This window comes from Crotalus tigris, unplaced genomic scaffold (assembly GCF_016545835.1).
Source record: "Crotalus tigris isolate CLP2741 ecotype Arizona unplaced genomic scaffold, ASM1654583v1 scf7180000017614.5298720, whole genome shotgun sequence".
In the NCBI taxonomy this organism is placed as follows: domain Eukaryota; kingdom Metazoa; phylum Chordata; class Lepidosauria; order Squamata; family Viperidae; genus Crotalus; species Crotalus tigris.
The window spans coordinates 3,198,765-3,208,911 of record NW_024096513.1 but is presented as its reverse complement, the minus strand read 5'-3'; the positions used below and the strand labels follow the sequence as shown (position 1 = coordinate 3,208,911).

Below are 10,147 nucleotides of genomic sequence, written 5' to 3'. Positions count from 1 at the left end.
GCTATCTTCCCTGGGATGGATGGGACTTGTAGTACAGGGAAACTCAGCGGCTCCCCTACCTCACCGTTCCCCCTTGACATCTGCCAGGATGCACATCTGTTTTGGACGAGATGCTGCAAGGAACATGTTGGACGGGGAAGGCAGCATAACAGCACAACTCTCTGGGTTCACAGTCCGCTTGCACCCGTCTTCTAGAGCAACAGTGCCTTCTGGCAGTTTAGAGACCCATCACGTCTTTCATCGATCTCTCCTGGAAGATGTTGCCTTTTCCTCAGCCTGTTAGCGGTGGTTGAGAGATCACCGTGAGGACGGAGGAGAAAGCCATGCAATGGGGGGGGGTCATTCCCCAGGGCCCTTTGCTGGGATGACCAAAATAAGATTTTATCCCCTATTGCTTCCTTCAGCAACTGTCTCCCTTTGCTACAAGAGGTGAAAAGAACAGCAGAGTCCCATCCCACCAGCCACCCTCCCTGCACCACCCAGACCTTTCCATTAAGATGAGCGATGCCTGGCCTTTGAAATCTCCCGCTTTGTCTTGGCCGCTCCTGGAAATTGAGGCACCAGGAGACCTGATTCTAGACATACCCAATTCCAGCAACCGTTCCTTATATGTTTTAGCATATACGGCATATATGGTCGCTAAACAGCTGTCGTAAGTTGAGGACTACTTGTTTAACAATCCTACTTTACACCCAGTATGCGGAGAACCGAATGAGTCTTTGCTAGTCAAAAATCAGCATCCCCATTTGTTGAAAAGCTGCTAACACTCTTCTTCTGACTGTTAAGTGACCGATCATCAGGGCTCCTCCGCTGCTCCATTTCATACATTTGACACCTTTGTTAAGTAAAGCATTGCACTGTGGTTCTTAAAGTCATGAGCCTGGCTCACACTCAACACCCTGCCAACATCCCACCCTCTATCTCCCCCCTTCCCCCCCCCCACCTTGCTGCTGTGCAGCTCCTGAGCCATCTTCGGGCTCCAGCCTTTTAAACCTCAAGGACGGCCCGGCCTTCTGCCACTTTCAGTCCTAGGCAAAGCCCCCCAAAGCGCTGCCTCTTAAAGAAACGAACATCTGCCGTAGTCTGTCCTGTTGAGGTGCCCCCTTGCAAAGAGGTGCTAAACGGAAGGACACGTTTTGCAACGAAGGGATGAAATTAAGCGTGCAAAAAAAAAAAAAAATTCTTTCTCTCCTGTTTGTCTCCACACTGGCCCAGGCCATGATCCGGCCTCAATTCACCAGCCATTGCTTTTCCTCCCTCCCTCCCTCCCTCCAATCTGGAACCACTGACGACAAAGCTTCCCAGACACGAGCGCGCCTGCACACACACACACACACACACACACAGCTCTCAAGCGTGGCCAGCCCTTTCGGCATCACTTTTGATGCCCTCTTTGGTAGCAGGACGGGGAGGGGGGATGGAGAAGAAGGCTTTCTAAGCCCCTGAATGGTTGCCGTGGAAACCAGAGGAAAGGGTTCCCATGGGAACGGCTGTCGTCAAGACCCCCTACCACAGGCGGCCACATCCCACCCCTCTTCCTGCAGATGGGAAGGGGGAGCTGATTGCAGAAGAGACCCGGTTCTAGAGGGAGAGAAATTCCAGGGAAGGCAGAGGAAGAAAGCGAAAGGAGAAAGGAAGGTGATTTTTGGAAGTCCAGGCTGGAGGGCCAAGGGGGGAGGCAGAGGGTCCACCAGCCTCCTTCAAAAGGAGCAGTTCCGGCAATGGAATCCCTCACGCCCAGTGCCTCTGAGCCCGTGCAAAGTATCCCATTCCTCATGGGTTGAAGAAGCAAAGCCCTTCCCTTCATCACAATGGAAAGGGACACAATAAAATGATGACAGCATTGCTGGCTGTGGAATTCTGGGAGTTGAAGTCCACATGCCTTAAAATTGTCAAGGTTGAGGAACACTGCTTTAGGCCAATCGCCAGGAGGCGGTGAATTCTAGTCCCCCCATAAGCATGAAAGCTGACTGGGTGACTTTGAGCCAATCGCCAGGAGGCGGTGAGTTCTAGTCTCTCCTTAAGCATGAAAGCTGACTGGGTGACTTTGAGCCAATCGGCAGGAGGCCGTGAGTTCTAGTCCCCCCTTAAGCATGAAAGCTGACTGGGTGACTTTGAGCCAATCACCAGGAGGCGGTGAGTTCTAGTCCCCCCTTAAGCATGAAAGCTGACTGGATGACTTTGAGCCAATCACCAGGAGGCGGTGAGTTCTAGTCCCCCCTTAAGCATGAAAGCTGACTGGATGACTTTGAGCCAATCACCAGGAGGCGGTGAGTTCTAGTCCCTCCTTAAGCATGAAAGCTGACTGGGTGACTTTGAGCCAATCGGCAGGAGGCCGTGAGTTCTAGTCCCCCCTTAAGCATGAAAGCTGACTGGGTGACTGAGCCAATCGCCAGGAGGCGGTGAGTTCTAGTCCCCCCTTAAGCATGAAAGCTGACTGGGTGACTGAGCCAATAGGCAGGAGGCCGTGAGTTCTAGTTTCACCTTAGGCACGAAAGCCAGTTGGGTGACCGAGCCAGTTTCTCTCTCTTAGCCCAACCCACCTCACAGGATTGTTGTGAGGAAAATAGGAGGAGTAGGCATGTTCACTGCCTTGAGTTATTTATAAAGTAATAAAGATGAGATTTTAAAAATCTAACAAATAATTTCAGACTTCAATCATTTCACCTTACCTTTCAGTCCCTCATTAACTTGGAGGTGGAAGGGGGTAGTGAGGGAACTCTTAGAAATCTCATTATGCAATGGAAGGGAACAGAGGGGGGGGGGATACAGGCTGTCCCCCTCCTCAGCCACTTTGGGGCCTTTGAGGTCCTCTCCAGGAAGAAACTCAGCTGTTCTTTGTCTTTAGATGGTGGGGCAGAGCTTAATTCACACTCTGCAGCTGTTGCCCTCTTCGCCTGTTCAGACACAACTATTGCCCTGTTCAGCTCGCTTAATAGCAGGGTGAGGCACTACCAGGGTTATACGTTAGGCTGGGAAATTAAAAAAAAAAAATTAGAAAAGAATAGAATTCTTTATTGGCCAAGTGTGATTGGACACACAAGGAATTTGTCTCCGGCGCAGAAGCTCTCAATATACCTACAACAGCCAAGTGGTAGGTCGTACATTATGGATCATAGTTACAATCCTTAATCATAAGTTACACCAACAAGTAATATATCATAGATTCCAATGCTCCCAAAGTCAACAGCAAATCTGTCAATAAAATGACAGGTGATCGTGAAGTCCCTGAAACTGAGCTCAGCTCAAAGGAAATTTTATGAGGCTTTTAGAGAATCTGGAGCGAAGGGTGAAGGAATGGAATCCATCCCAAATGGATGCAAATGCTCCTTCTGGACATTTGCAAAGATATCTGCACGGATGAGCTGATGAAGCTATGGGTAGCCAAGCTGAACTTGAGAGGCCCTTGGTATTAAATGAACGAATTCTGAGCCAAGAACATAGACTCACCTTTGTTTTTGCAGCATTCTTTATGACACATAAAATCGTGCACGTGGTTGATTCCTGTTCGGGACCAGGAGAGGGGGAAGCAAAAGTGCCAAACGGGGAGGGTAGTCTATCCCAGAGGTCTTGCTACCTCTGTGTCTCCTGGCTCCTCCGTTGTGCTTCTCTTGGCTTCCAGACGGTCTCGCACCCCTTTCCTGCAACTCTTACAAAACACAAACCACAACTAATTGCCTGGCACTCACCCCAGGAGATGACCTGAGCACACACCCCATGGGAATCTGGCTGGGCCTCCCACCTTGATGGGGCTCAAATGCGACTTCGCACCTTTCCGTTTCTTTCAGATGCGTCCTGGAAATCAAAATCCACAAGAGCACCATCTCTTCAGAGGTTTGAAGCATCGGCCCTAGCTCCTTGGTGGCGAACCTATGGGACGCGTAGCACAGGTGGCACACAGAGTCGTCTCTGTGGGCACGCGCACCGTCGCCCCAGTCCTAGGCCTTCAGCTGGGTATTATAAAACTTTTCCGCTTTAGGCCTCCACCGCCATGTGCAAAAAAAAAAAAAAGGTTCAATCAATCAATCAACTTCAACTTTTCGCGGGGGGAAAAAAAGATCTCGCAAAGTTGGAATTGATTGAACTTTTTAGTCCCACCCAGTCTGCCATTACCACCGCAGCCACACCTACCCAGTGGGCCACACGCACCCAATGGGCCACACCCAGCCGGCACCCGACAATACATAAGTGGGTTTTGGGTTGCAGTTGGGCACTTGGTCTCTAAAAGGTTCGCCACCACAGAGCTAGGGGCTCCCATACGCTGGGGCAAGCAGCAGATTTTATTTTTATTTATTTATTGGTTGAATTTAGTTAACCTCCCTTCTCACTCTCTGGGTGGTGTATCTTAAAACAAAAACCATACAAAATACAATACTTCAAAAAAGCAAGCAAGGTCCCCTTGTCCTCTTCCTTTCCTCAGCCCCATTCCCTCCCCGGCTGGGAAAGTCTCCTTTTTCCTCTCATTCCACTGCTGCTGCTTGAACGCTGGCCAGGAGCAGCTCCTCCCCACCTCTGGGTCTCAGCCTGGGCCACGGCCACGTCACGGCTCTTCAGCCTGCCCTGCAGTGCAAATCCTTTGCAAAGCAGGCACAGCCACTGGCGGCTTCCTTGGGGAACTCTGCCCCCCTTGGTCTAAGAGGAGAGGGGCTGTCTTCACGTGCTTTGGGGCAGAGGGGCTGGCCAGGGTGCTGGAAAGCAAGCCACCTTGTTCAGGACCCCCTTCTCTTGACTCTGCCTGAGCAGGGTTCTCCCCAAGAATTCACACAGAGAAGAAGCTGGAAAATTTATTTTCAATGCTATTGCCACTTTCCTAAACGCTGCAACTTAAAACGTTTTCCTTTCTCCACTCTTCTTCTTTCCCTCCCTCCCTCCCTTTCTTCTCCCCTCCCTCCCTCCCCTTTTTTTCCGACTAAGTACATCTGGGTGGGATCCAGACTGGGTCCATATGCCATCCACAGCCCCCCCCCCGCTGCCTCAAATCTCAGTGCAATGGATGGTGCTCATGCTGTGTCTTGATTACACATTGTTCCCTTTTCTGAGGGAGAACATTTCTAGACGGCATAATTACTGTTGTGCATCAGATGCACAATTGGCTTAATTGTGCCTAATTAGGCCACCCATTTTTTTTAAAATACCCGATCAGGATAGCCAGACATGACCCAGCTGCCTGTTCAGGGCAGAAATTCATAATTCTGCTTCTGTCTTTCTGACTGAAAAGGTGGTAAGCCATGGATTATCTACCGCATCTTTGCAATGCAGATTTTTTTAAAGTCAATGTAATGAATCATTCCTGGGAGGAATCCAGATTTCAATTGCATTTTCTTCAATATCTTTTGGGATGCCAACTCAAGTCATCTGTTCCTTCAATGTTTCAGTTTTGCAACCAATTCTGAAGCGCTCCAAGAAGCCCCCCCCCCCCCCGACTTCATGCAGCCAAGATGGTGCACATTCCAAGTGGGAGGAACAGGCCTCTGCCACGTTGCCCATGATCCTGCTTCCCACCTGGGATGGAAGAAGGGCCTGCTTGCTTTTCTTGAGCCAGGCAATATTTGAAGGGAAAGAGAAAGGGCAGCCCCTCACAAAACCCATGCCCTACTCAGGGGTCTTGAGGAAACCGTGCCAGATGGGAATGATCCTCCACCTCCAGAAGAGTTGAGGTTCTCCTCAGCTTCAGTCTTGCTGGAAGCCGCGTGACAAAAGTGTTTCTGGTTTGGGACTGAAAACAGGATCATAGTGCTAAAAGAGAACTCCAAAGTCTTCTAATCCAACCTCTGCTGAATAAGGCAAGAGACCTTATACCATCCCAATCAAATGGTTGTCTAATCTATTTTTGAAAGCCTCCAGTGACACAGCATCCACAACTTCCAGAGATAAGCCACTGATTAACTGTTCTTGCTGTCAGGAATTTCTTCTGAGTTCTAGGTTGGATTTCTCTTTGATAATCTTTCAACTGTAATTTCTTGTCCTGCCCTCTGGTGCTTTGGAGAATAAGTCAGCCCCCTTCTTCTTTGTGACAGCCCCTCAGATATTGGAAGACTGTTATCATGTCCCTCCTAATCTTTCTCTTTGATAGGCTAGAGATACCTAGCTCCCTCAACTGCTCATCCTATGATTTAGCCCCTTCCCATTTTTGTTGCTCTTCTCTGCACACTTGCATGGGAAGTCTTGCAATGCAATTCACACCATGGTGCTAATTTCCAAAGTACACAGTCCTGGGCATAACTCTGGGTGTTAGCACACAAAGGCAGACACTTAAGTCAATATGACTCCTCCCGCTGTTGACCCATTAGCAATGAGGGTCTGAAACAGATCCTGTGACAACATAGAGCCTGGCCTTTGAGCCTTGCTGCTCTGGACTGTTCTGTACTTCTCTTCTGACCCAGCTGTGAGGAAGCTGCATGTCATCACAACCACTTCTGAACTTAGGTAGTCCTTGCCTTACAGCCATTCATTTAGTGACTGTTCGAAGTTTACAACAGCATTGAGAAAAAAATGATGATGATGATCAATCCTCGCGCTTGACTATCATTGTAGCATCCATCTAGAGGAAGAAAGAAACCAACCCCATCAATATTAAAAGGGGTGGTTATCGCAAAGACGCAGTGGCCAGTCCACCTTCATCTGAGTCTTAATTATTGTACAGGTATCCTTGACTTACAACCATTCCATTTAGCAACCATTCAAAGTTACACAAGCACTAGAAAAAGCGAGTTCCAACTGGTCCTTGCACTTAACTACCATTGCAGAACAGGGATGTGATCAGCATTTAGCACTTGGCCACTGACATGTATGTACAGTGGTTGCAGCATTTTGGAGTCGTGAGATGCCCATTTGCAAACTTCCCAGATGACTTACGGCAAAGAAAGTCAAAGGGGGGAGCTGAGTTCTCTTAATGACCATGCGATTCACTTTGCAGTGATTCGTTTAGCAACCACAGCAAAAAGGATGTGAAATGTAAGCGTAACTTACTTAGCAACCATCTTGCTTAGCAATGAAAATTCTAGCCCCAATTGTAGCCCATAAGTCAGGGATTACCTGTAATCAATCAGTGTTCAACCTTGGGGGATCCTGACCAGACCGTAGAATAGAAATTAAGCTGGGTGTGAAGCTGGTTGGCACACAGCACATAGCATACATATTCTGCATCTGGAGATAAACCACATTTTATGCACCATTCCAAAGAGACAAAGAAAAACCTGAAAAGAGACCAAGAAGATCAGAATGCTTCCTTGCTAGCAATCAGCATCTAAATAAGCAAGAATTAATGCTAAGATCAAGGGCAAGTCACTTGTATATAAACAGAGAGCAAACCATGCTCCCTTCTAGCATTACCTATTGCAGATGTTTCATTACCTATTTGGGTAATGAAACATCTGCAAAAAAAAAACATCCAAGCCCAGATAGTACCAAGAACTCTACGGCAGTGTTTCCCATACTTGACAATTTTAAGGCATGTGGACTTCAACTCCCAGAATTCCACAGCCAGCGTTGCTGGCTGTGGAATTCTGGGAGTTGAAGTCCTCATGCCTTAAAATTGTCAAGTTTGGGAAACACTGCTCTACGGAATCAAAAACTAGCCTAATAACCATCTGGTATCATATAACCCAAGACTTACCCCTTGATGCTCTCCTGTCAACACCCTGATTTTATTGTTTTAATGTGGAACAGAATTAGATCCAGGTAGTCCTCATTTAGATCCAGATAGTCCTCATTGGGACCATCAACTCAATCATTAAGCAAATTCATCACTAAGTAAAACACAATTTTACAATCTTAGTTTAGATTTTCTTTGCTGGTCAGACCTATGGGGGTTGTAAATGCGAAAACTGATCACAAAGTCATTGTTTCATCACATCGTAGGTGTGAGCAGTCGCTAAATGATGCAGTTGCTAAACAAGGACTATTTGTAGATAGAATCCAGGACGTCTAACTTCCTTGCCCGGAGATGACTATGATTTCCACCACTTTCAGCTAGCAAAGGTTCAGTCAGTCTCCTTTTGGTCTCCTTTCAGAAATGGAAAGACAGACACACTGCTCCTTCTCTTGGGGCCCATGGCTGGGGGAGGGGGGGCAGGGAAAGCCACCCAGCGTTCCCAAGCAGCCATTGATGACAACTGGCAGTTACGTCTTCTTTGCACTGGTGATCGGCGGTCACAACCTGGAGGGGTGTGATACCATCCAGAGCCTTGGGAGGTCCCGAGTGGCCACCGACTGGAGGCCTCTCTCGGCGTCTTTCCCGAGGAGACTCCATCTGATTGATCAGGCTGTGCACATCCTCCGGTGCAGTCAGGCAGAAAGAAGAATGCCGAAAGGCGGGGAGCCATTGGTCCAGGCAACTCTGCTAACAAGCTGCTGGAGGAGGTCCCCCACCCCCAGCCTAGTTGATATTCTGAGCAGGGACTCATCAAGTGACCGAGCTACGGGGATGCGTAGTTCTCAAGCCGCCACAGCGCCCAAGGGGCTACACCGGCCAATAGCCTCCTGTGCAAGCTCTCCTCGCTCCCTCTCTCTCTCCCTCCCTCCCTCTTGCACCAACGTACATTTCAGTACATTTCACGGCACGGGTGGTTTGAGTAAGGTTGGCTTTTCTTCTAGGATGCCTCAGTAGCTGCAGGTCTGCTTGCTGCTCCCCTACTGAAGGTCTTCTTTTCATTCCTTCCTTAGACGCCTTTCACGAATGCACGGTGCTTCAAATGTCCAACCCAAGAAACCCCCGACAGATCGGAAGAATCCCGAATTAAAGTCAGCCAGATGCAAAACATAAACGCCCAAAGTGTGAGATATCTAACTGTGACAAAACACATCTTTTTGAAAGCCAAAGAAAACCCTTTAGAACAGCGGTTCTGAACCTGTGGGCCGGGACCCCATTTGGGGTTGAACGACCATTTCACGGGGGTCGCCAAACAACGCAGTCCGCCATTTTCCCCCCCTTTTCCTTGGCTGTGCTACTCCCTTTTATTCTATTGGCTTTTGAAAGCCAATAGAATAGACTGTCTTGAATAGAGTCTAATTCTATTGGCTTTCAAAAGCCAACAGGAATTGTCCAGGCTGTCTCTGCCCTGCTGAGCCCCCAAAAGTCCCAGTCTGCAAACGGTGCCGCAAGTTGTGTGCAGCGAAGGCGAGCTGTCTGGAAGTTTCCACCCCTCTCTGCTGAGCAACTACTAAAAATGTAAGTAAAAGAGGGCCAGGGGTGGGAGGTGGGAGGCCGGCGGGTGCAGGGAGGGTTGGTGGCACGCGTGGGGCCTGGCGGGTGCCTTACCTCCCTTGGGCTGGGCCAGCTGGTGGCCCAGCCGGTGGTCGGCCTGCGCCGTCTCTGCCGCTTGCCAGCTACGCCTCGGCCGGCGCAGGGGGCGGCACCACACATGCGCAGCGCTCTCAGCAGGGAAAGTCTTCGACTTACGACCGGTTGGGTAGTCCTCGACTTACGACCGGTTGGGTAGTCCTTGACTTACGACTGGTTGGGGGTCGCGGCATTAAAAAGGTTGAGAACCACTGCTTTAGAACTTCCCAACATGCAGTCTGGGGAATTCTGGGAGCTGAAATCCACACATCATAAAATTGCCAAGGTTAGGAAACGCTGCTTTAAAATAACCCAAGGGAGAGTGTAGTAGCAGGAGCTCCCAACCCTATGATTCTATTTCTATTTGACCCAAGGCAACACAGGTGGCTGTGTATTTTAAGGGCCTTGACAAGGAGCCAAAATATCACAGCCACCACCCCACACACCCAAGATAAGGCACTCTTTAGGTTAACCCTTGCAGGACAAGGGAACTGACCAAGGAACATCAAAGCTGGGCATAAAATGCCTCTCCAAAAAATGGGGGAAACTGCTATGCGGTTCCTTGCCTTGGGCTGTGGCTTAGGAGAAGGAACATGTCCGTAGTAGGAAGCCACCAAGTTCCCAGAACAAGGCCGAGAGAGCCAAGGACTCAGGGTCATGTGAAAAAGGGCTACAATTGGGACTGCCAAGGATTTCTGCTGATGCTGTCTATTGCTAGTGCAGTATGCCTTCAAGGAGGCAGAGGCAGGCACAATTCTTCGTGAAGGCCTGGTGGTTTGATCTTGTGAGTGTGCTCAGGTCAAAAAGGTGCTTTCTCCAAAGACCAAAGCATCAAACTTACTGGACCTCTTCAAGCCCAGGATGCGA

At 49.1% G+C, this 10,147-nt stretch overlaps 1 long non-coding RNA gene across 1 annotated transcript; it reads right to left on the bottom strand.

Annotated features, from left to right (window-relative positions):
- Window positions 1-2,379: 2,379 nt before the first annotated feature.
- Window positions 2,380-9,310, bottom strand: LOC120301832. Its single transcript, XR_005555042.1, has 3 exons — window positions 9,260-9,310; window positions 7,036-7,196; window positions 2,380-3,649 (listed from the first exon to the last, which is right to left on the bottom strand). It is a non-coding gene; the product is annotated as an uncharacterized LOC120301832 (long non-coding RNA).
- Between the last annotated feature and the right edge of the window lie 837 nt (window positions 9,311-10,147).